Below are 22,595 nucleotides of genomic sequence, written 5' to 3'. Positions count from 1 at the left end.
AAATCAAGAGGGAAGGGGGGGGGTAGAGAGGGAGAGAGACACCTGCAGCACTGCTTCATCCCTCATGAAGCTTTTCCTCTGCAGGTGGGGACCTGGACTTGAACCTTGAACCTGGGTCCTTGCGCATTGTAATATGTGCGCTCAACCAGGTGCACCACCACCCGGCTCCCCCCAAGCCACCTCTTAAGTATATTTCTAATCTCAGGTTATTACAGTCTTTTCATCCCATGTTGTTAAGCCATACACTGATGTTAAAATGCCATCTGTCCTTGTGGCTCCACCTTCCTCTTTGTTTATTGGTTTTAACAGGCATAATGATCCACAAGTTCTGTTCTCAACACTTCTTTATCCAGTTGTCTGTTGTTGAGCAATTAGGATAAATTGTTTCCATACTTTAACTATTGCAATACCACTCTTAGGGATATATTCTAAGGACATAAAAGCACAAATTTGAAAGGATATACCCTGATGTTATTGATCCAGAATTTAGTCCCAGATTATAGTATCATTCTTTATCTCCTTAATAAGTCTAACTCTTTTTTTTTCTCCTTATTCCAGATTCTTTATGGGGCTTAGTTTCAGACCTAATGTGTCATACTGAGTTTTTCATGAGATTTTAAATTTTCTACTGTATTTTAAATATGTTCTTAAAACCCTTTATTACTCCTTTTTTAAATTTATCCTGGATTCAATCAGAGATAAGGAGCTAGGAAGACCTAGAATATCATTCTGGCATCTTTTTGACCTCATACTTGCAAGACATATGTTTTTTCCACTGTATCATCTCTCAAGAAGCCCCGTCTAGTTTTTAATAATATCCCTGGAAATGAGTCTTAACTTTTCGCTCATATATGGAGATTTAGCTTTGACATAGGCACAATATTCTTTCTCCAACAATTTATCAGCCTCTAGTTATGCCCAAGCAACTAGGGAATGAAGGGAATACTTTAAATATTTTTCTGTAAGGGGAAAACAAACAACCTTGATCAAATGATACTGTGTGTAAGGCATTAGAGTTGATGCTTCATATATGAGGTTCCTTGTAATTCATTTAGTTATCAACACATAAATTCAACATAGATTATGCACCATTTTGTACTATCTTTTTAAAGGGAATTTCATTTGTGTCACAATACTTTGAAAACTATTTAAGCTCTCATTAAGTTGCTGAGATAAGCCTATAAAAATGATGTTTGTGTAGGTTATTAGTCATAATGAATAAAAATTCCAACACCTAGAACATTACTTTTAGAGTTGATTTCTACACAGTACTTTATTTTGAATTTCCAGAAAGTACAGAAAGCAGTTACATATACAAGGATTTTTCAAAATTTTTTTTTCTTTTTCAAAATTTTATTTATTTATTTATTATTGGATAGAGATAGAAATTGAGAGGCGAGGCAGAAGTAGAGAGGGAGAGAGAACGAGAGACATCTGCTGTTCTACTTCACCACTTGTAAAACTTTCTCCCTGCAGGTGAGGAACAGGAGCTTGAACCTTAGCCCTTGTGCACTGTAGTGTGTGTGCTTAACCAGGTGCACCAAATGCTAGGCCCCAACAAGGATTCTTAAGGACCAATTAAATCTAGTATGGTTAGACCACTATATAGGTATAGTGGAGAGGAATTTGTAAAAACTCACTGTTCTGATCATGTGCACCATCCCTGCTCATAAATGCAGTCTAGAAATAGGTTACTCGTTCCTGCTCATAGATGCAGTCTAGAAAAGGGCTACTAAATATACTCACACAAATCTACTGTACATAATGAGATATATGTGCTGTAATTATAGAAGAGCTTTATCATAGAAACTGTCCATCAAAAATAAGTTTGTATATAATTGCCATTATAATTATTGGTGCTAAGTAGAATATATGTTAGTAATAAACAAGATAGAAATACCCTAGGTATGTTAATGCAAATTTATGTTTTGAATACCTGATGTGAACTTAGTCCCTAAACTGCCATCTATCCTTTGGTGTATCAAGAAGGGCAATAATAACTGAACATTAGATGTTTCCAACATTATTTTCTTTCTTTCTTTTTTCTTTCTTTTCTTTCTTTCTTTCTTTCTTTCTTTCTTTCTTTCTTTCTTTCTTTCTTCCTTTCTTCCTTCCTTCCTTCCTTCCTTCATCCTCCCCTTCTTTCTTTCTTTCTTTTCATTTTATTTGGGGGGGGGGATTAATGGTTTATAGTATGCCCATCACAGACCCCTGCAAGCGTCAACCTGGCTTTGACCTAACACGTTATGATTGGGCCCTCCTCAATCGCTATGGAACAGGCCATGGCCGGTGCGCCGCTATGTTCCATCGCTGGGGAGCCAGAGATAACCCGAACTGCCCCTGCGGCTACAGACAGACTATGACCCACATAGTCAACGACTGCCACCTCTCCAGATTCAAAGGAGGTCTCCAAACTTTACATCAGGCTCAACCTGATGCTGTTGACTGGCTACAGAAGAAGGGCAAATGCTAGAAGAAGAAGAAGTATGCCCATTTGCATATGGGTACATCAGTACTCCAAGACCCTTTTCACACACTCCCAATCTCTCCCTCCCCAATACACCCTCCTCAGTTAGAGGTTTGCTTTGTATTTCCCTTTTCTGGTTAGTTTCTTAAGTTCCACTTAAAAGTGAAATCATCTGGTATCCACCCTTCTCTTTTTGACTTATTTCACTTAACATAATGCCTTCAAGTTCCATTCAAGATGAAGCAAAGAAGTTGACATTATGATTTTAACAGTTGAATAATATACTGTGTTTATATGCCACAGTTGTCTTAGCCACTCATCTGTCCTTGGACAGGTAAGTTGCTTCCAAGTTTGGACTATTACAAATTTTGCTCCTATGAGCATAGGCATATCTACGTCTTTTTGAATGGGTGTGCTTACTTCCTTTGGATACATTCTCAGGAGAGGAATCGAAGATGGCATTTTTATATGATGCCAAAAAAAACCTACTAACTGGTAACTTCTATAATCCTGCTTCTTTGGTGGTTCTTTCAGAAAAAGCACACATCTGTTGCTATATCAGAAGAGATATTATTTCTGAATAAATATATTGAGTCAAATTTCCAAAGTTAAACATTTACTCAAACTGGAGTTTTTCTCTCACACTTATAAGAAAGAAATAATCTGGTGTTGAATTTCATGGTTCAAGGAGAATTTATCAAAATTTAGCAAAAGCAAGATAATTGTAACTGTTTCCACTTTGTGTTTATCTCTATATAAATGTTTTCCTATAGGGTGTGTGCATTTTTATTGATTAATATGTGAAATCTGTGCATAAACACATCACTACAGGAAAAGTCAAGTTGTTAATGCTGGTTGTGTTTATTTATTTATGGATCTGATAAAGCACTTAAGAATATTTTTTATAAAATTGATTATTTGTTCATTCATCATATTTTGATTGGGCTAATCTCTCTGGAGGATCAGATAAAGCAATTTTATCCTTACTGTTTTATACTATAAATATAGATTAGCTGGCTTAAAAATCTACATGTAGTAGGAACATATTAGAGCTAATGAGATACAAAGACCGGATCCTTCGAAGAAGAAAACATAAGCCAGCCATTGTGATAAACTACATTTTCTGTACCAAATGTTAATTCTGTGAGAAAAAAGGCATGTGACACAGAAAGTGCAGTCATGTCTACTTCTAGGATTCAGCTTTTAAGGAAGAAACAATTGAAATACTCTTTAGAGATAGGTTGATGCTTGCAAGGGAAATAAAAACATTTGAAGGGGAAGTGCATCCCCTAAACTGAGAAGCAATGCCTTGCTTGTTCTAGGAACAAGTTTGTTATAATTTCTAGAACACAGAGTGAAGAGATTTGAAACATGAGAGAATTATAGCTTACATTTATTGAGCAGTTTTGTGTTCAATTATACTTTAGGTGCTATTTAAGTATAGGCTCACTGGCCACATCCATCTAATAGAGAAGGAAATACTGTTATGCTTGTTTTTTTTTTTTTTTTTATTATAGAGACAAGGCTCATGGATAAAGTAATGGGCCAAGGTAACCAAGTCAGCAGGTGCAGTGAATAGCATTGTCATATAGACTGTTCTTAATCATTGTAAAATCTGGAGGCAAGAAATGCCAGAAGTCTTACAAGTAGTATAAGGCTACTAGACTTGATTTTTTAAAATTTATTTTTTATTTAAGAAAGGATAAATTAACAAAACCATAGGGTAGGAGGGGTACAACTCCACACAATTCCCACCACCCAATCTCCATATCCCATCCCCTCCCCTGATAGCTTTCCCATTCTCTATCCCTCTGGGAGCATGGACCCAGGGTTGTTGTGGGTTGCAGAGGGTGGAAGGTCTGGCTTCTATAATTGCTTCCCCGCTGAACATGGGCGTTGACTGGTCGGTCCATACTACCAGTATGCCTCTCTCTTTCCCTAGTAGGGTGGGTCTCTGGGGAAGCAGAGCTCCAGGACACATTGGTGGGGTCTTCAGTCCAGGGAAGCCTGGCTGGCATCCTGATGGCATCTGGAACCTGGTGGCTGAAAAGAGAGTTAACATACAAAGTTAACATAACAAATTGTTGAGCAATCATGGACCCAAAGGTTGGAATAGTGGAGAGGAAGTGTTAGGGGGGTACTCACTGCAAACTCTAGTGTATTTCTGCTTTCAGGTATATATTTTGCACTAGTTTATGGGTACATGTGAACATATGCTCTCTCTCACAGAACCTGGTCTATATCTAGGTTTTAGGAAGGATGATCTTAATTTTAGAGAAACTAGTTGGGAAACAACTGGATTGTTCAAGGCAGACAGTAGTAACATTCTTTAAAAAGTAGTACCAGTGGGGATGAAGAAGAGTAAGGAAATAGCTGTTAGGATGGTAGTTATAATCTTTGGAAACTTATTATCTGTGGCAGAGGATGGGGCAAATGAGAAACCAAAGATGACTGCAGAATACACACACATAAATATGCTTAGACCATCACCTCCACATATCAGTGGTGAAACTGGAAATGAAAATTATAGCTAATGTCTTTCTTACTGGGGATGTCTATACTAGTTATATAAAACCACAGCCCTTCAAGTTTTCTTCTCTTTATTCCATCCTGTGAACACTGCTACTGTGCCTTTGAAGCAGTTTCCTTGATTACAATAAGGTTCCACCACTATTCTTTTGTCCTTCTTTGAGGTTTAGAGGTATGTTTTTTTTTTTTTCCTCATCTAGCTGTGGCTGGGGACTCAATCAACAGGAATTTATCACCTCATAGTTTGGGAGGTTAGAAGTTGGAAACTGAGATGTCATCTGTGAAGGATTGAGGAATAATCTGTTCATGATGACATTTTCAACTTCAGATAGTTTGCCATCAATCTTGAGGAATTCCATGATGCATCGGTTACTAAACCTCTTTTTCATATTTTCATGACCTATTTGCATGCACGCCTATGTCTAAAATTTCCCATTTTTGTAAGACTTTGACTAAGAACTCAAGAATAACTCTTAAGTATGACTTCATCTCAATATATCTCTTTTAGATAGTGGGGATTAGGACATCAAAATGCATAAATATTTGGGGTACAAAATTCACCTCATGCACTATTTAGTATGAAAAACACATATGCATTTATACAGTCATATTGGCAGGGAAGAAACTCCTACCAATAAATTTTCTAAAATCACTACAATGCTGTTGATGTTTACCAATATGGTGACCCCACAAGTGTTTTGCCCCTTAAGGTAGCATTGCTTGTGCATCATGTGACTGATGTGATACTGCTCATATTTGAGAAACTCAATGATATCCCAAGATATTCTAATGATGTATTTTCTAGTTGTACTTACATTTTAAGTCAGCCCTCTAAAGAAATCAAATTTGATTCAAGAGTCTGTACTATGGAAGAACGAACAAGAAATACTCCTTAAGCTTCAGTAACTTAGTATATACTTTTCATGAAGAGTAAATAAATGAGGAAAGAACATGTATCTGGGTCATCAGTGTTCTCTAGAATTTGATTATCCATTTCTATACAAGAGATTAACATGCTCTGGAAAAATATTATAAGGGGATTCAAAGAAAAAAGGTAAAGGTAGATGTGAATATTAGGAAAAGTTTTTTATGATTTGATCAACTTATCTATCAAGGACAACTGTATTCTTGCAACCACCTGCTTTTTTTTTTCTTCACTACTGGGGCTTTGCTGCTCCAGGCCAACAGAGACAGACACACACAATGTGAAAGGCAACACAACAGAACTTAGGTTTTATACAAGACATTGTAAGCACCCTAGCCAGGTGAGTTATTTTGTTGTCTTTGCAATCATCATTTTGACTCACCCCTTTCAACCCTGTTCTCCAGAACTACTTTACAATTCTTGTATTGAATTAACCAACATAGATAGATTCAATTTTCTGGTTTAGTAAATGATCTGCCAGGATCTTTCCCACAAAATATTGCACCTTCTTGCAGATATAAGCATATGTACTTTAACTTTAACATGCTATATCCATGTCCACCCAGTGTCCTTAATTTTTTCTGTCACTTCATAAATATTTTATTCAAACTGTACTAGACAACTAAGTTTTTTCATCAGTATTCTAGAATAATATTTACTATTTGCTGACTGTAGAAGAATTCATGACTTTTCACACTTAATAGAATTCTTTGCAAAATTTGCATATGAAGTAATATGTCTTACTGTTAGTTCTGCCTTAGATTTATAATCTGATATTCTTAGAGAGGAAGTTCTCTATGAACACTCAATGCTGATACATGTATTGACTGTCTGGCATGCCATCATTTATACCATCTGTTCGGGTGGCATTCTGCCTAATTGCAAGGTGGCCTGACAGCTTTAAGGGGCTCTGCATGCCAATCACATTTGAGCTTAGATAGCTAACCTGCAGAACCCAGAACATAACCAGCTGAAAAACTTATTCTGCTTTTAAATCACAACTTCAAATGAAAAGACCATGTCTCATTAAATATAGATACATATATTTTTTTCCTGTAGTAGATGACCTTCAAATAACCTCTACTGAGTTTTCCTTCTCCTAAATGACCACTGCTCCAGTGATCTCATGCCATGGCAAAAAGGTAATGGACATATTGACCAGCCTGAACCACTGAAGCTTTACAAATGTTCAGAATATCTTAAACTCGCATGCTTGGAAACAAGTACACTAAGCTGCCAGAATTTCACAGTATTGTCTTCTATAATAAGCAAACATCTGTTACCCTAAAAATTCAGTTTATCTTTTGGAAAAGATGCAGAAGCAAGCTTGATATGAGCGAATTTGCTTACCTCCTGTTATTGTCATGGAAAAGACCCAACATAAGTTTAAAATATGTAGATTGCAAGACAGGAAATTAAACTGTTTTCTTGACATTGGAAATCTGGGAGTGTGTTTTGGTTTAGTATTGCTGGATGCAGATGAGAAAGTAGGATTAGAGATGTTATAAGACTCACCCAAGATCAAATAGGTAGTTAATACTGAGTGGGGATTATGATGCCGGGCATGCAAGCTTTTCTCCTAAACACATAGTTGGAATAATGTTAATTATTAGTCTTAAAAAAAAAAGATAATCACTACCCTTAATGAAGTCTGGACTAATCAAAGACACAATATGTTTTTCCTTTCACTTTACTGTTCTTTTAATGACCTACTTTATTTTTAGTTTTGCATAATCAACCTAACAAGCCATGGATATGTATAACATGAAATACTGTGAAGATGTAGTGTGCTTCCTTGTATAACTAACATCTCTGAGACATTTAATATGGTTAGTATATATAGTACTTTTTTTTAAGTGACCTCTGTTTTGAGCTAAATTCTCATCTTCCTTTCTTTTCTTTGTTTTAGTCTCCAGGGTTATCACTGGGGCTCGGTGCCTGCACTATGAATCCATTGCTCCTGGAGGCTATCTTTTTCCCTTTTGTTGTCCCTATTGTTTTTGTTATTATTATTGTTATTGCTGTCATTGTTGTTGGATATAACAGAGAGAAATCAAGAGAGGAGGAGAAGACAGAGAGGGGGCGAGAGAGATAGACACCTGCAGACCTGCTTCACCACGTGTGAAGCGACCCCCTGTAGATGGGGAGCCAGGGGGTCAAACCGAGATCCTTATGCCGGTCCTTGCACTTTGTGCCATGTGCACTTAACCTGCTGCGATACCACCCGACCCCCAACTCTCATCTTTCTATAAACAGATTGCTTGTATACCTGTATGCTACATACTATAGTACTAAAAATGTGGAAGTAGCCCAATAATATCCTATAAAAAATCTAAACTAGAGAAATGGGAAAGTTTAGATAAAGGGGTGGACAGCAAATGGTAGTAGTCTCAACATACACAGGTATGAGTGATGTTTAATTAATTAATTCCTTTTTGCTGCTCTTGTTTTATTGTTGTAATTACTATTGTTGTTATTATTGATGTTGTCCTTGTTGGATAGGACAGAGAGAAATGGAGAGAGGAAGGGAAGACCTAAAGGAGGAGAAAAAGACAGCCTGTGAAGCAACTCCCCTGCAGGTGGGGAGCTGGGGGCTCAAACCATGAACCTAATGCCGGTCCATGCTCTTGTGCCATGTGCGCTTAAACCACTGTGCTACTGCTCTGCTCTGCTCTCTAATTTATCATTCTTAATAGCTAATTAGCATTACATTACACACACACAAACACACACCCCCCCCACACACACACACACACACACACACAAGCTTTGGCAGAATTTTGTCTTTAGCACCAAAACATTAGATGCATGAGAAAGAGTGAAGGGCTGGATTGGTGCAGGGGTGGCCTTGGTTCCTGATACATGTTTATGGAAGTGGCCCTAAATTAGAGGTGAAAGTGTTTTGTGTATGTCTATCATGATAAGATGAGAAAAAACATACACGCCACAATAGATTAATAAAAGGAAAAAAATCACCATTCTCATCTAAATCAACACTTAAATATTACATCTGTGTTTGAAATGATTCTCATTCCCAGATAAGTTTTGGATAAGACCCTGAATCTTTTCATGTGACAGAAAGGTGTGGTTTAAAAAAAAAAGTGTGGTTTAATCTGGTTTTTCTCTCATATGCTTTCTGTTGAGTGTAGGCTCCTCTGTTTCCTCTAAAGGAAGGTGGCTTGGGCAGTAATATACAATTAGGAATTGCACATGCAGATTAAAAAATGTTGGTTTGATCACACTGGGCATATATGTGGTTTCATATAAGACATAGTAGACTATGTGCCTTTCTTCCATCTTCTCCTCATATACAGGAAAATGTACCATTCCTGTTATGGATGATCTTCCACCTTTGGTCCAGTTGATTTTCCAAGAACCTCTTTTACCATGATAAAATAAGATATTCTTTATGCTCTAAAATATGGATGTATATATACTCAACTCCCAGTAGAAATACAGAAATCTCTCAAGGGATATACCAATACCTACAATTGGAAGTAAGTCTACTTAGAATAAAACTTCAGACATTATTGATGTTAGTTCATGTATCCAACCAAAATGTGGATACATCCCTATAATAAAGCAGAGCCTCCCAATGAAGTGTAGATATCTACCAACTGAACTACATCTACCTCCATGCACCCACCTCAAATGCAGCCCAGGTACCTAGTGATGGTTCTTCATATTTTGCTTTGAGAGAAGATCATTTTTACCCTCTAATTTGTTCCTGTTAGCTACTAAGTAATGTCTAAGCTGGTGTGGAAATAGGTGAGTTTTCAGTGTTTTCCTTTTACTGACACTCTCTTGCATTCTTCTAGGCTTAAGAGTGTCTCTCTCCCTGGCATTGACGTAGTGGGGAATGTACATTTATTTTACTGATTGATTCATTGATTCATTCATTCATTCATTGATTTTACCAGAGTACTGCTCAGATCTTGTTTATGGTGGTGCTAGAGATTAAATCTGTCACCTCTGTGCTGAGAAAATAGTTCAATGATCATATAAAAAGCTTTCGTGCTTGAGGCACCCAAGACCCCAGGTTCAATCCCTAGATTGAACAATAAACTAGAGTTGAGCAGTACACTGGTTAAGTAACAAAACAAAACAAAACAAAACAAAACAAAACAACAACAAAAATAACCTGGTACCTTCCATGTTTAAGAATGGAAAAATATATCTATTGCCTCTATGCTTTCTTTTAGGCCCAGAAGAATGATTCTTAGAGATGGTGTCCTGCTTAGCTTTTCCTCTTCTCATTCTGTTTGCTTGTATAGTATCCTTTTAATTAAAATCTAAAAGAGACATGATAAAGCAGGTGTCTCAATGTATAAGTTGTTAATTACTCCAAAAATTATTTCTGGTTACCAATTTTTAAAAAGTGACATTATTGTCAGTTATGTTCTTAGTTTAATGAACTTACTTAAGGACTGAAACAAGAATAAATTACAATTAAATAAAAATAAAATTTTTGAATGTTCATTGTACTTATTTGTATCACATTTTGGTCTGAAGAGGTTGGCTGTCTATCAGAAATAAAATATATAATTGCTTGTGCATTAGAAACAGCTGAGTAATTTTGTTAGATACACTAGAGTCGCAATTTCAGGACTTAGTATTACAAAATGACAAAATGTATCTTCAGATATAAATGATTTTTGTAGACAAAGGGTTAAGAAAACTTTCCAAGTTCATCTGAAAAGACTACAGCATTTATTAAAGTTTATGGGACAGTAATAAGTCATTTTCTCAAAGGATAGAAAGACTCTATTAATCTGTAAAGAAGGAAGAGTATAGTTATTGAAATTGAGAACAGAATGGATCATTCAACTTTCATAATTCATAGCAGCAGTACTATTTTGATAACTTCTGTTTTATTAACTATTAAATAATGGGAATTAAACGTTCTCAAAGTGTGACTCTGGAGTTTTTAAAAGGTGTAACATTTTATATGAAAAGTTCTTATGTAAAATCCCATGGCTGGTGCATAGAAATTCTTTAAAAAATTTGTGAAACAATTGTATTGTTTATGAAAATAAGATTTTCTTTTACAAATGTTTATTTTATAAGAAAGTAGATGACATGATGAAAGAGAAGAAGAAAACAGTGAAAGAGAGAGGCAGTCCAGATCACTGGTCCAGAATATGCAGAAACAGAATATGCAAATCCTGTGCTATGCTGCTGAACCATTTTCCCAATCATTGAAATCAGATTCTTATACAGGTAAACATACATTTTAAGTCATATATCTTAGCATTTAATTAACAAACCCTTTTACAAATATTATCTCCTTTTATCAGGGAAATAGAAAATATAAACTCAAGAACTTTTTTTTTTTGCTAGAGAGGAAGAAAAAGCCTTTATACAAAGACAAAATTCATAATACCATGGTTTTCATCTTATATCATGACTGGTAAATAAAACACTTTGCAAAGCTGAAAATGTTTTGCAATTGCTGTCTGGGTCAATTACAGTCATTTGGCCAGCCCCTCTACTTCTTGCAGGGAGGCCGTGTCAATAAGCCAAGCCCTCTAAGGCTTCATGTGGCTGCAATTAAGGTTCACCCTCCCCTCAAATTTACAGAATTGGACATATTGTGGCTAAATCTACACCATCTGAAAAGGTGGGGAGCAGAAAGAAAGAAAGAGAGAGAAAGAGATAGAGGAAGAGAGATTGCCAGCACTCCACAAAACATGCTTGCTTTTCTTTCTATAACCTTCTTCACTTCAGTGATGACTTTTATTATGTTCTATTGATTTCCTTGTTATTTCCTATTTTTGAGCAGGATGGCTTGAAGCAATAGCAGCAATAAAGCAATGTTTCTGTCAGTCATCTTTGTCTTTCTCACCCCACACATGTTCTCTCCATTGCATACACAAAGCACACATGATTTTTCTGAGTTTTGAGTTTCCAAACAGAGGAAATAAGACAAAGATTTCCAGACCAATCACAGATGGTTACAAAATTTAGCACTATTCTTAGTATGCCTTTGAAAAAAATCAAGTACACTGAACATCTTATCTAAACATGCTAACACTGAGGTCTGACCATGTGAACACACTGTATTTTTGCATTCAATCTAAGAGTATTTTTTAAAATATTCTACTCCATGCTAGATCCTATGATGGTATACAGACATTTCTACAAAAGAACAATGAAGGAGCAATGTGTAAAGCCAGGATATTTTAAGCCAGTGATTTTTGGTAGCAAAATTATGATGCTCACCTATATTATCAATCCATGGCATAGACCACTGCTACACTTCTGATTCCTGGGAGTATGAATAGGACAGATTGTCATTCCAGTGATGAGATTAGATTACACAGTACAGCTGACTCTAGGAAAGAGGGATTCTCCTGGGTAACACTAACCTAAAAGATGAGTTCTTCAAAGACACAAGTGCCAACCTGAACAGAGGTCTGTCTGATAAGAAGAGTAAGTGGTAGGATTTCACACATGAAAGACCTTCCATTGATGGTCATAGAAAGCAGGTCATCACATCTATGCACCCAACGAGGGACCATCTAAATACATTAAGCATCTACTGAAAGAATTTCAAAAATACATCAATAGTAATACAGTAATAGTGGGAGACTTCAATACCCCACTCTCACACTTAGACAGATCAACAAAGCAGAGAACCAATAAAGATACAAGAGAATTGAATGAAGAGATTGACAGACTAGACCTCTTGGACATTTTCAGACTCCTCCACCCCCAAAAACTGGAATACACCTTCTTTTCAAATCCACATAACACATACTCAAGGATAGACCACATGTTAGGCCACAAAGACAGCATCAGTAAATTCAAGAGCATTGAAATCATCCCAAGTATCTTCTCAGACCACAGTGGAATAAAACTAACATTTAACAACAAACAGAAAATTATTAAAAGACATAGAATTTGGAAACTAAACAACATGCTCCTTAAGAACCACTGGGTCAGAGACTCACTCAAACAGGAAATTCAAATGTTCCTGGAAACTAATGAAAATGAAGACACAACCTATCAAAATATTTGGGACACAGCTAACGCAGTACTGAGAGGGAAACTTATAGCCATACAATCACATATTAAACACCAAGAAGAAGCCCAAATGAACGACCTTACTGCACACCTCAAGGACTTAGAGGAAGAGGAACAAAGGAACCCTAAAGAAACCAGAAGGACAGAAATCACTAAAGTTAGAGCAGAAATAAACAACATCGAAAATAAAAGAACCATACAAAAGATCTATGAAGCCAAATGTTGGTTCTTTGAAAGATTAAACAAAATTGACAAACCCCTAGCCAGACTCACCAAACAAAAAAGAGAGAAGACTCAAATTAATAGAATTGTAAACTATACAGAAGATATCACAACTGACACCACAGAAATCGAGAGAATCATGCAAAACTTCTATAAAGAACTATATGCCACCAAGCTAGAGAATCTGGAAGAAATGGAACAATTCCTAGAAACCTATGCACTTCCAAAACTGAACCAAGAAGAACTACAAAATCTAAATGCACAAATCACAGACAAAGAAATTGAAACCGTTATTCAGAATCTCCCCAACAACAAAAGTCCTGGACCAGATGGCTTCACAAACGAATTCTACAAAACTTTCAGGAAACAGTTAATACCCATACTTCTTAAGCTATTCCATAAGATTGAAGAAACAGGAATACTCCCTTCCACCTTTTATGAAGCCAACATCACCCTGATACCAAAAGCTAATAGGGACAGAACAAAAAAGGAAAACTATAGACCAATATCTCTGATGAACATAGATGCCAAAATATTAAACAAGATCTTGGCCAACCGGATACAGCAACACATCAAAAAGATTGTTCATCATGGCCAAGTGGGATTCATCCCAGGAAAGCAAGGCTGGTTCAACATCTGTAAGTAAATCAATGTCATTCACCACATCAATAAAAGCAAAGCCAAAAACCACATGATTATCTCAATAGATGCAGAGAAGCCTTTGACAAAATCCAACACCCATTCATGCTCAAAACTCTACAAAAAATGAGAATAGATGGGAAATTCCTCAAGATAGTGGAGTCTATATATAGCAAACCTACAGCCAACATCATACTCAATGGACAGAAGCTGAAAGCATTCCCCCTCATATCGGGGACTAGACAGGACTGTCCACTGTCACCATTACTCTTCAACATAGTATTGGAAGTTCTTGCCATAGCAATCAGGCAAGAGAAAGAAATCAAAGGGATACAGATTGGAAAGGAAGAAGTCAAGCTCTCACTATTTGCAGATGATATGATAGTATACATAGAAAGACCTAAAGAATCCAGTAGAAAATTACTGGAAGTTATTAGGCAATATAGCAAGGTATCAGGCTACAAAATCAATGTACAAAAATCAGTGGCATTTCTTTATGCAAACACTAAATCTGAAGAAGAAGACATCCAGAAATCACTCCCATTTACTGTTTCAGCAAAATCAATCAAATACCTAGGAATAAAGTTGACCAAAGAAGTGAAAGACTTGTATACTGAAAACTATGAGTCGCTACTCAAGGAAATAGAAACTGATACCAAGAAATGGAAAGATATCCCATGCTCATGGATTGGAAGAATAAATATCATCAAAATGAATATTCTCCCCAGAGCCATATACAAATTTAATGCAATACCCATCAAAGTTCCACCAAGCTTCTTTAAGAGAATAGAACAAACACTACAATCATTTATCTGGAACCTGAAAACACCTAGAATTGCCAAAACCATCTTAAGGAAAAGAAACAGAAATGGAGGCATCACACTCCCAGACCTTAAACTATATTATAAAGCCATCATCATCAAAACAGCATGGTATGGGAACAAAAATAGGCACACAGACTAGTGGAACAGAATTGAAAGCCAGAAGTAAATCCCAACACCTATGGGCATCTAATCTTTGATAAGGGGGCCCAAAGGATTAAATGGAAAAAGGAGGCTCTCTTCAATAAATGGTGCTGGGAAAACTGGGTTGAAACATGCAGAAGAATGAAATTGAACCACTTTATCTCACCAGAAAGAAAAATCAACTCCAAATGGATCAAAGACCGAGATGTCAGACCAGAAACAATCAAATACTTAGAGGAAAACATTGGTAAAACACTTTCCCACATACACCTCAAGGACATCTTTGATGAATCAAACCCAATTGCAAGGAAGACTAAAGCAGAAACAAACCAATGGGACTACATCAAATTGAAAAGCTTCTGCACAGCCAAAGAAACTATTAAACAAACAGAGAGACCCCTCACAGAATGGGAGAAGATCTTCACATGCCAGACATCAGACAAGAAACTAATCACCAAAATATATAAAGAGCTCAGCAAACTTAGCACCAAAAAAGCAAATGACCCCATCCAAAAATGGGCAGAGGAAATGAACAAAACATTCACCACAGAGGAGATCCAAAAGGCTAACAAACATATGAAAAACTGCTCTAGGTCACTGATTGTCAGAGAAATGCAAATTAAGACAACACTAAGATACCACCTCACTCCTGTAAGAATGGCATACATCAAAAAGGACAGCAGCAACAAATGCTGGAGAGGATGTGGGGACAGAGGAACCCTTTTACATTGCTGGTGGGAATGTAAATTGGTCCTGCCTCTGTGGAGAGCAGTCTCGAAAACTCTCACAAGGCTAGACATTGACCTTCCATATGATCCAGTAATTCCTCTCCTGGGGTTATACCCCAAGGACTCCAGAACACCCAACCAAAAAGAGGTGTGTACTCCTATGTTCATAGCAGCACAATTCATAATAGCTAAAACCTGGAAGCAACCCAGGTGCCCAACACCAGATGAGTGGCTGAGAAAGCTGTGTTATATATACACAATGGAATACTATGCAGCTATCAAGAACAATGAACCCACCTTCTCTGACCCATCTTGGACAGAGCTAGAAGGAATTATGTTAAGTGAACTAAGTCAGAAATATAAAGATGAGTATGGGATGATCCCAGTCATCAACAGAAGCTGACTAAGAAGATCTGAAAGGGAAACTAAAAGCAGGACCTGATCAAATTGTAAGTAGGGCACCAAAGTAAAAACCCAGTGGTGAGGGGTAGACATGTAGCTTTCTGGGCCAGTTGGGGGTGGGAGTGGGCGGGAGGGATGGGTCACAGTCCTTTGGTGGTGGGAATGGTGTTTATGTACACTCCTAGCAAAATGTAGACATATAAATCAGTCGTTAATTAATATGAGAGGCGGAAATCAATTGTATGTCTCAAAGTTTTTCAAAACACAAACTGAATCTTTTTAATATATAGGCTATGTATTTGATATGCGGACTCTCTCAAAAGCCTAGACCAAGTAGATTAGAAGCATCCAATAGCACAGCTATATACAAGATACTGGGTACTGTACAGCAAACCATAACAAAGGGACTTTTCAAAGTTAACCCAATTAACAAATAATGTGATGATAATATTAACTATCGATTGTCTTTTTGAACCCTAAGACAGCAGGAACCTCACATCTTCACTATAGAGCCCCTACTTCCCCCAGTCCTGGAACCCTTGGATAGGGCCCACTTTCCTGTATGCATCTCCCAATCCAAACCAAATAATATTGCATCCGCCGATCACAACCTAACCAAAGCAACGATTGCCACCTCAACATGCTTCACCTCAGACTGTATCCAGAGACTTCACGTGTGGAATGACAACCCTTCAACTTCATTACTCGGGTAAGACCTTTCCTTTTATAGTACACTCTAATTTCATCTCAGGTCGTTCACTTTCTAACAAAGTCCCATAATCTAGATATACACCAGTTTCTGTGAGAGAGAGCTTATGTGCACACGTATCCATAAACTACTGCAAAATATATACCTGAAAGCAGAAGTACACTAGAGTTTGCAGTGAGTACCTCCCTAACACTTCCTCTCCACTATTCCAAGCTTGGGATCCATGATTGCTCAACAAATTGTTTGGCTTCATATGTTAACTCTCTTTTCAATCACCAGGTTCCAGATGCCACCAGGGTGCTGGCCAGGCTTCCCTGTATTAAAGACCCCACCAATGTGTCCTGGAGCTCAGCTTCCCCAGAGACACACCTTACTAGGGAAAGAGAGAGGCAGACTGGGAGTATGGACCGACCAGTCAACGCCCATGTTCAGCGGGGAAGCAATTACAGAAGCCAGTCCTTCTACCTTCTGCAACCCTCAAGGACCCTGGGTCCATGCTCCCAGAGGGATAGAGAATGGGAAAGCTACCATGGGAGGGGGTGGGTTATGGGGATTGGGTGGTGGGAATTGTGTGGAGTTGTACCCCTCCTACCTTATGTTTTTGTTCACTAATCCTTTCTTAAATAAAAAATTTAAAAAAAAATAAAAAAAAAGAAAGCAGGTCATCAGAGAGAATAGAAGAAACTGATGGCATTCCTCTATAAGACACAGCTATATACTAATAATGTCAAAGAACATAAATTATGGTGATGTTGTGTATGATACAGCAAATTCTAATAAAGGGATTTTCAAAGTTATCCCAATTGCCAAATAATTTGATTAGAGCAAAAACTATCTATTTGCCTTAAACCCAAAGACAGCAGGAACCTCCCACTTCCTCTATAGAGTCTATATTCCCCCCAGTACTGGAACCTCTAGGGTGTGGCTCACTTTCCTGTATGCTTCTATCAATTCATACCAAGTGATATTGTATCTGCTGATCCCAACCTAACTGATGCAATGAGTACCACCTTGGCATGCTTCATGTCAGACTGTGTCCAGAGATGTCAAGCATGGAAAGTCAATCTTTCAGACTCATTACTCGGATGAGACATATCCTTTCATAGGACTCTCTAATTCCATTTCAGGTGGTTCATTTCCTAACAAAGTCCCAAAACCTAGATATAGACCTGGTCCCATGAGATAGGGCATATGTTCACATGTATTCATAAATTAGGGCAAAATATATACCTGAAAGCAAAAGTGCACAATAGTCTGCGATGAATCAGTATATGCAGCAAGCAAGTAGAAATACCTTCTTCTTCTTCTTCTTCTAGCGTTTGCCCTTCTTCCGTAGCCAGTCAACAGCATCAGGTTGAGCCTGATGTAAAGTTTCGAGACCTCCTTTGAATCTGGAGAGGTGGCAGTCATTGACTATGTGGGTCATAGTCTGTCTGGAGCCGCAGGGGTAGTTCCGGTCATCTTTGGCTCCCCAGCGATGGAACATAGCGGCGCACCGGCCATGGCCTGTTCGATAGCGATTGAGGAGGGCCCAATCATAACGTGCTAGGTCAAAGCCGGGTTGATGCTTGCAGGGGTCTGTGATGAGGTGTTTGTTCTTTACCTCAGCTGACTGCCAACTCTGTTTCCAAAAGTCTGGAACAGAGAAGTTCAGTGTAGGCGTAGAAAAAGACACCATAAAGTTTCTTTTTTTCTTTTTTTTTAATATTTATTTATTCCCTTCTTTTGCCCTTGCTGTTTTATTGTTGTAGTTATTATTGTTGTTGTTATTGATGTTGTCATTGTTGGATAGGACAGAGAGAAATGGAGAGAAGAGGGGAAGACAGAGAGGGGGAGAGAAAGATAGACACCTGCAGACCTGCTTCACCACTTGTGAAGTGACTCCCCTGCAGATGGGGAGCCAGGGGCTCGAACCAGGATCCTTACACTGATCCTTATGCTTTGCGCCATGTGCGCTGCCTTACAACTCCTGACATCATAAAGTTTCTAATGAAATAGTGTCTTAGACTTAGATACGTTCCTCACCTACTTCCTATTATACTTCCCTCACACACTTCAAAATACAAAAATACATCCAATAGGTGTAAATATTTATTTCTGAAATGTAATTTATGTACATCCTAGAACCTCCCTATCTTAAATTTTGGGGAAGTGTGACTCAGTTGTGTTCGTTTTTTTTTTTTTAATTTTTATTTATAAAAAGGTAACACTGACATAAACCATAGGATAAAAGGAGGACAACTCCACACAATTCCTACCACCAGAACTCTATCTCATCTCCTCCCCTGATAGCTTTCCTATTCAACCATGTTACTTTTAAAGGTTATCTATTTAATGGGAATCACTGAATCTCCCTACGAATTTTATGATTAGTTTGTATTAGTATTTCTACAAAAATATGTGCTAACCCCTCCTTTATTTGTTAAGACAGAGAGAAATTGAGAAGGGGAAGGGAGATAGAGAGGATAGAAAGACAGAAAGATACTTTCAGTACTTTGTTTCACTGCTTCTGAAACTTTCCCTCTGCAACTAAAGGAGTGGGGATCAAACCCTAGTCCTCAAGCATAGTCACACATGCTTAGCCAGGTATGCTACCACCCAACCCCTGATGTGCTAAAATTTTCATAAAAATTGATTTGACACAATCTATCATTTTGTATCATGTGAAATATTTGCACTACCCCCCAAAACTCTATTTGGACTATTTATTGCTCTATTCATCTCCAGTACCTGGAAACTGCTGATCTCATTGTCTCCATAGTTTTAGCACTACTGGAATGTAAAATAGTTGAAGTCATAACACATGTAACTTTTTCAGATTGACTCTCACTTAGTATTATTCACGAAAGCTTCCTCCATGTCTTTTCATAGTTTAACAGTTTATTTAAACACTGAATAGTCTGGATTTATCTTAATTTATTTATACATGAATATACTTACTGAATAATGTCTTTCAAGCTTTGACAAACAAAATAAAGGAGACTATAAAGAGTTTTGTGCAGGGCTTTGTGTGGATATAAACTTTCAACTCTTAGGTTAAATGTCAAGCAACAAGAATGTTGGTCTCTATGGCAGATATATTTAATCTTTTAAGAAATCATCAACACACTACCTTAAAAAATAGCTGTATCATTTTATATTACAGCAGAAATAAATGAGAAATATTGCTTCAGATCATCACTAAGAACTGAAGTTGTTCTTGTTCTGGGTTTAAACCATTCTAATAGGTACATATTATTATTTTAATTTTTGTTTTATTCGAAAAATATTAAGTGCCCTTTGTTAACTATATATATATATATATATATATATATATATATTGCTGAAGTCACTGTTAATTTTTAAAAATATCTTATGTACTTCTTATTATTGAGTTTTAAGAATAATTTGTTTACGTTGGATATTCAGTCTGTATAAAATATGTCTTCTGCAGAGATTTTTCTCCCAATCTGTGGATAGTATCTTAGTCTCTTCACATGGATTTTCATGAAGAATTTTATTTTTAATTTTAATAAAGTCTGGTTTATCAATTATTAATTTTAATAATCATGCCTTGGTGTAGTATCTAAGAAGTCATCGCCATATTCATGATCATTTATGCTTTCCCTTGTGTTAATTTCTAGTATCATTAAAAAAATAATAATCAATCCTGTCATTTTTTTTCTCTTTATTTCTGTTGGAGTTCTCCGTCCATTTACAGTAAATTAATTAACAATACAGTAATATATATGCAGCATTGCCATCTTCTTATTAAATTTTTGTATCTATTGTTTGTTCTTCTATCTTTATTGTGTTAAATATTTTCTTGAATGACTTTCCAATTTCCTTGTTCTTTTGCTATTTAGCTTGAAGTATTTTCTTGGAGGTTGTCTTGGTGATTATTATTTTAATTTGTAAAATCTAGCTTAGATTAATACCAATCTAATTTCAATTATATAAGAAAAACCTTCCCTTGAACAGTTCCATTTCCTCCCTCCTTATCTGCTATTGCTGTCATATAAATTAGATATCTATACATTATGTGTTCATTAGCATAGTTTGTAATTACTTTTACATTTTAAATTAGGAAAAATGAGTAATAAAGCAAAATATATGTTCTGTTATTTTCATTTACCTTGGAGTTATTTTTACCAATGCCCTTTATGTCTTCATTTGATAAAACTCAAGTCATTTTTTTAACATGTAGAAGATAAAAGTCAAATGATTTTTTCAACATATAAACTCTTCAGTGTATCAGGTTCCAAATTTTCTTTCTGAGTTTATTGTTTTATATCTTCCAGATTACTTTACATGGAATGTATTTTTCCCAACCACTCACTTCCCATATATGTGTGTCCTTATATCTGAAGTGGGTTTTCTATTGGCAATATGCATATAAGACTTTATTGTTTTCATCCATTTTGTCATTCTATGAATATTAACTGAAGAATTTAGTCAATTTGCCTTTAAGGTTACTATTGCCATTTTGATATATCACTTCTTGCTGTTTTTGTAGCCCGTATCAACACTTACTTTTTACAAAATGAATGAACCTTGAAGATATTATATTAAGAGAAATGTCACATAGTGAGAAGCAAATGCTATATGATTTCACTCACATGTGAGATATAAAGAAATAAAACAAGCAAGTAGCAAAACAAAAATGACTTCAAATATAGATAGCAGATGGTAGTTAGCAAAAGAATATGATTGAGGAGAATAGATAAGATGGATGTATTAATTTTATACTGGAATATTTTTATATTCTATTTTAAATGTAAAATAGAATTTCGATGGTGATGATCACACCAGAAACCAGATTTCTGTTGCTACAGATGTTAATTCATAATGCTGTAAAATAGAAATTTGTGATGTCATAAACCAATGTTACACCACCAAAATATAATGATAAATAAAATAAAATTTAAAAGTGTTTTTCAGCCCAAATATCATATGTAATGATTCGTACTTTCCCATACTTGGAGATGTCTGGAAAATTTTGACAGCAGTCAAGGAGGGAAGTGGTTCACAGAAAATAGTGTATAGTTTAAATCTGTGTTCCTAGATTCAGTTGCCAGCATAAAATATGACCACAGCATTTCTTTTTTTTCCCTTTTTTATTTAAGAAAGGATTAATTTCCGTAGTAAGGTGTGTCTCCAGGGAAGCTGAGCTCCAGGACACATTGGTGGGGTCTTCAATCCAGGGAAGCCTGGCCAGCATCCTGATGGCACCTGGAACCTGGTTACTGAAAAGAGAGTTAACATACGAAGCCAAACAAATTGTTGAGCAATCATGGACCCAAAGCTTGGAATAGTGGAGAGGAAGTGTTAGGGAGGTACTCACTGCAAACTCTAGTGTACTTCTGCTTTCAGGTATATGTTTTGCAGTAGTTTATGGATACGTGTGAACATATGTTCTCTCTCTCAGAAACTGGTGTATATCTAGGTTATGGGACTTTGTTAGAAAGTGAACCACCTGAGATGAAATTAGAGTATACTATGAAAGGAAAGGTCTCACCTGAGTAATGAAGCTGAAGGGTTGTCATTCCACATGTGAAGTCTCTGGACACAGTCTGAAGTGAAGCATGTTGAGGTGGCCATCGTTGCGTTGGTTAGGTTGTGATCGGCGGATGCAATATTATTTGATATGGATTGGGAGAGGCATACGGGAAAGTGGGCCCTATCCAAGGGTTCCAGGACTGGGGGAAGTAGGGGCTCTATAGCGGAGATGTGAGGTTCCTGCTGTCTTAGGGTTCAAAAAGACAATCGATAGTTAATGTTATCGTCACATTATTTGGTAATTGGATTAACTTTGAAAATTCCTTTTGTTAGGGTTTGCTGTACAGTACCCAGTATCTTGTATATAGCTGTGCTATTGGATGCTTCTGATCTACTTGGTCTAGGCTTTTGAGAGAGTCCGCATATCAAATACACAGCCTATATATTAAAAAAAATATTCAGTTTTTTGTTTTGAAAAACTTTGAGACATACAATTGATTTTCCC

This window comes from Erinaceus europaeus, chromosome 3 (genome assembly GCF_950295315.1).
Source record: "Erinaceus europaeus chromosome 3, mEriEur2.1, whole genome shotgun sequence".
Lineage (NCBI taxonomy): Eukaryota > Metazoa > Chordata > Mammalia > Eulipotyphla > Erinaceidae > Erinaceus > Erinaceus europaeus.
Note: the sequence above shows the minus strand (reverse complement) of the source record.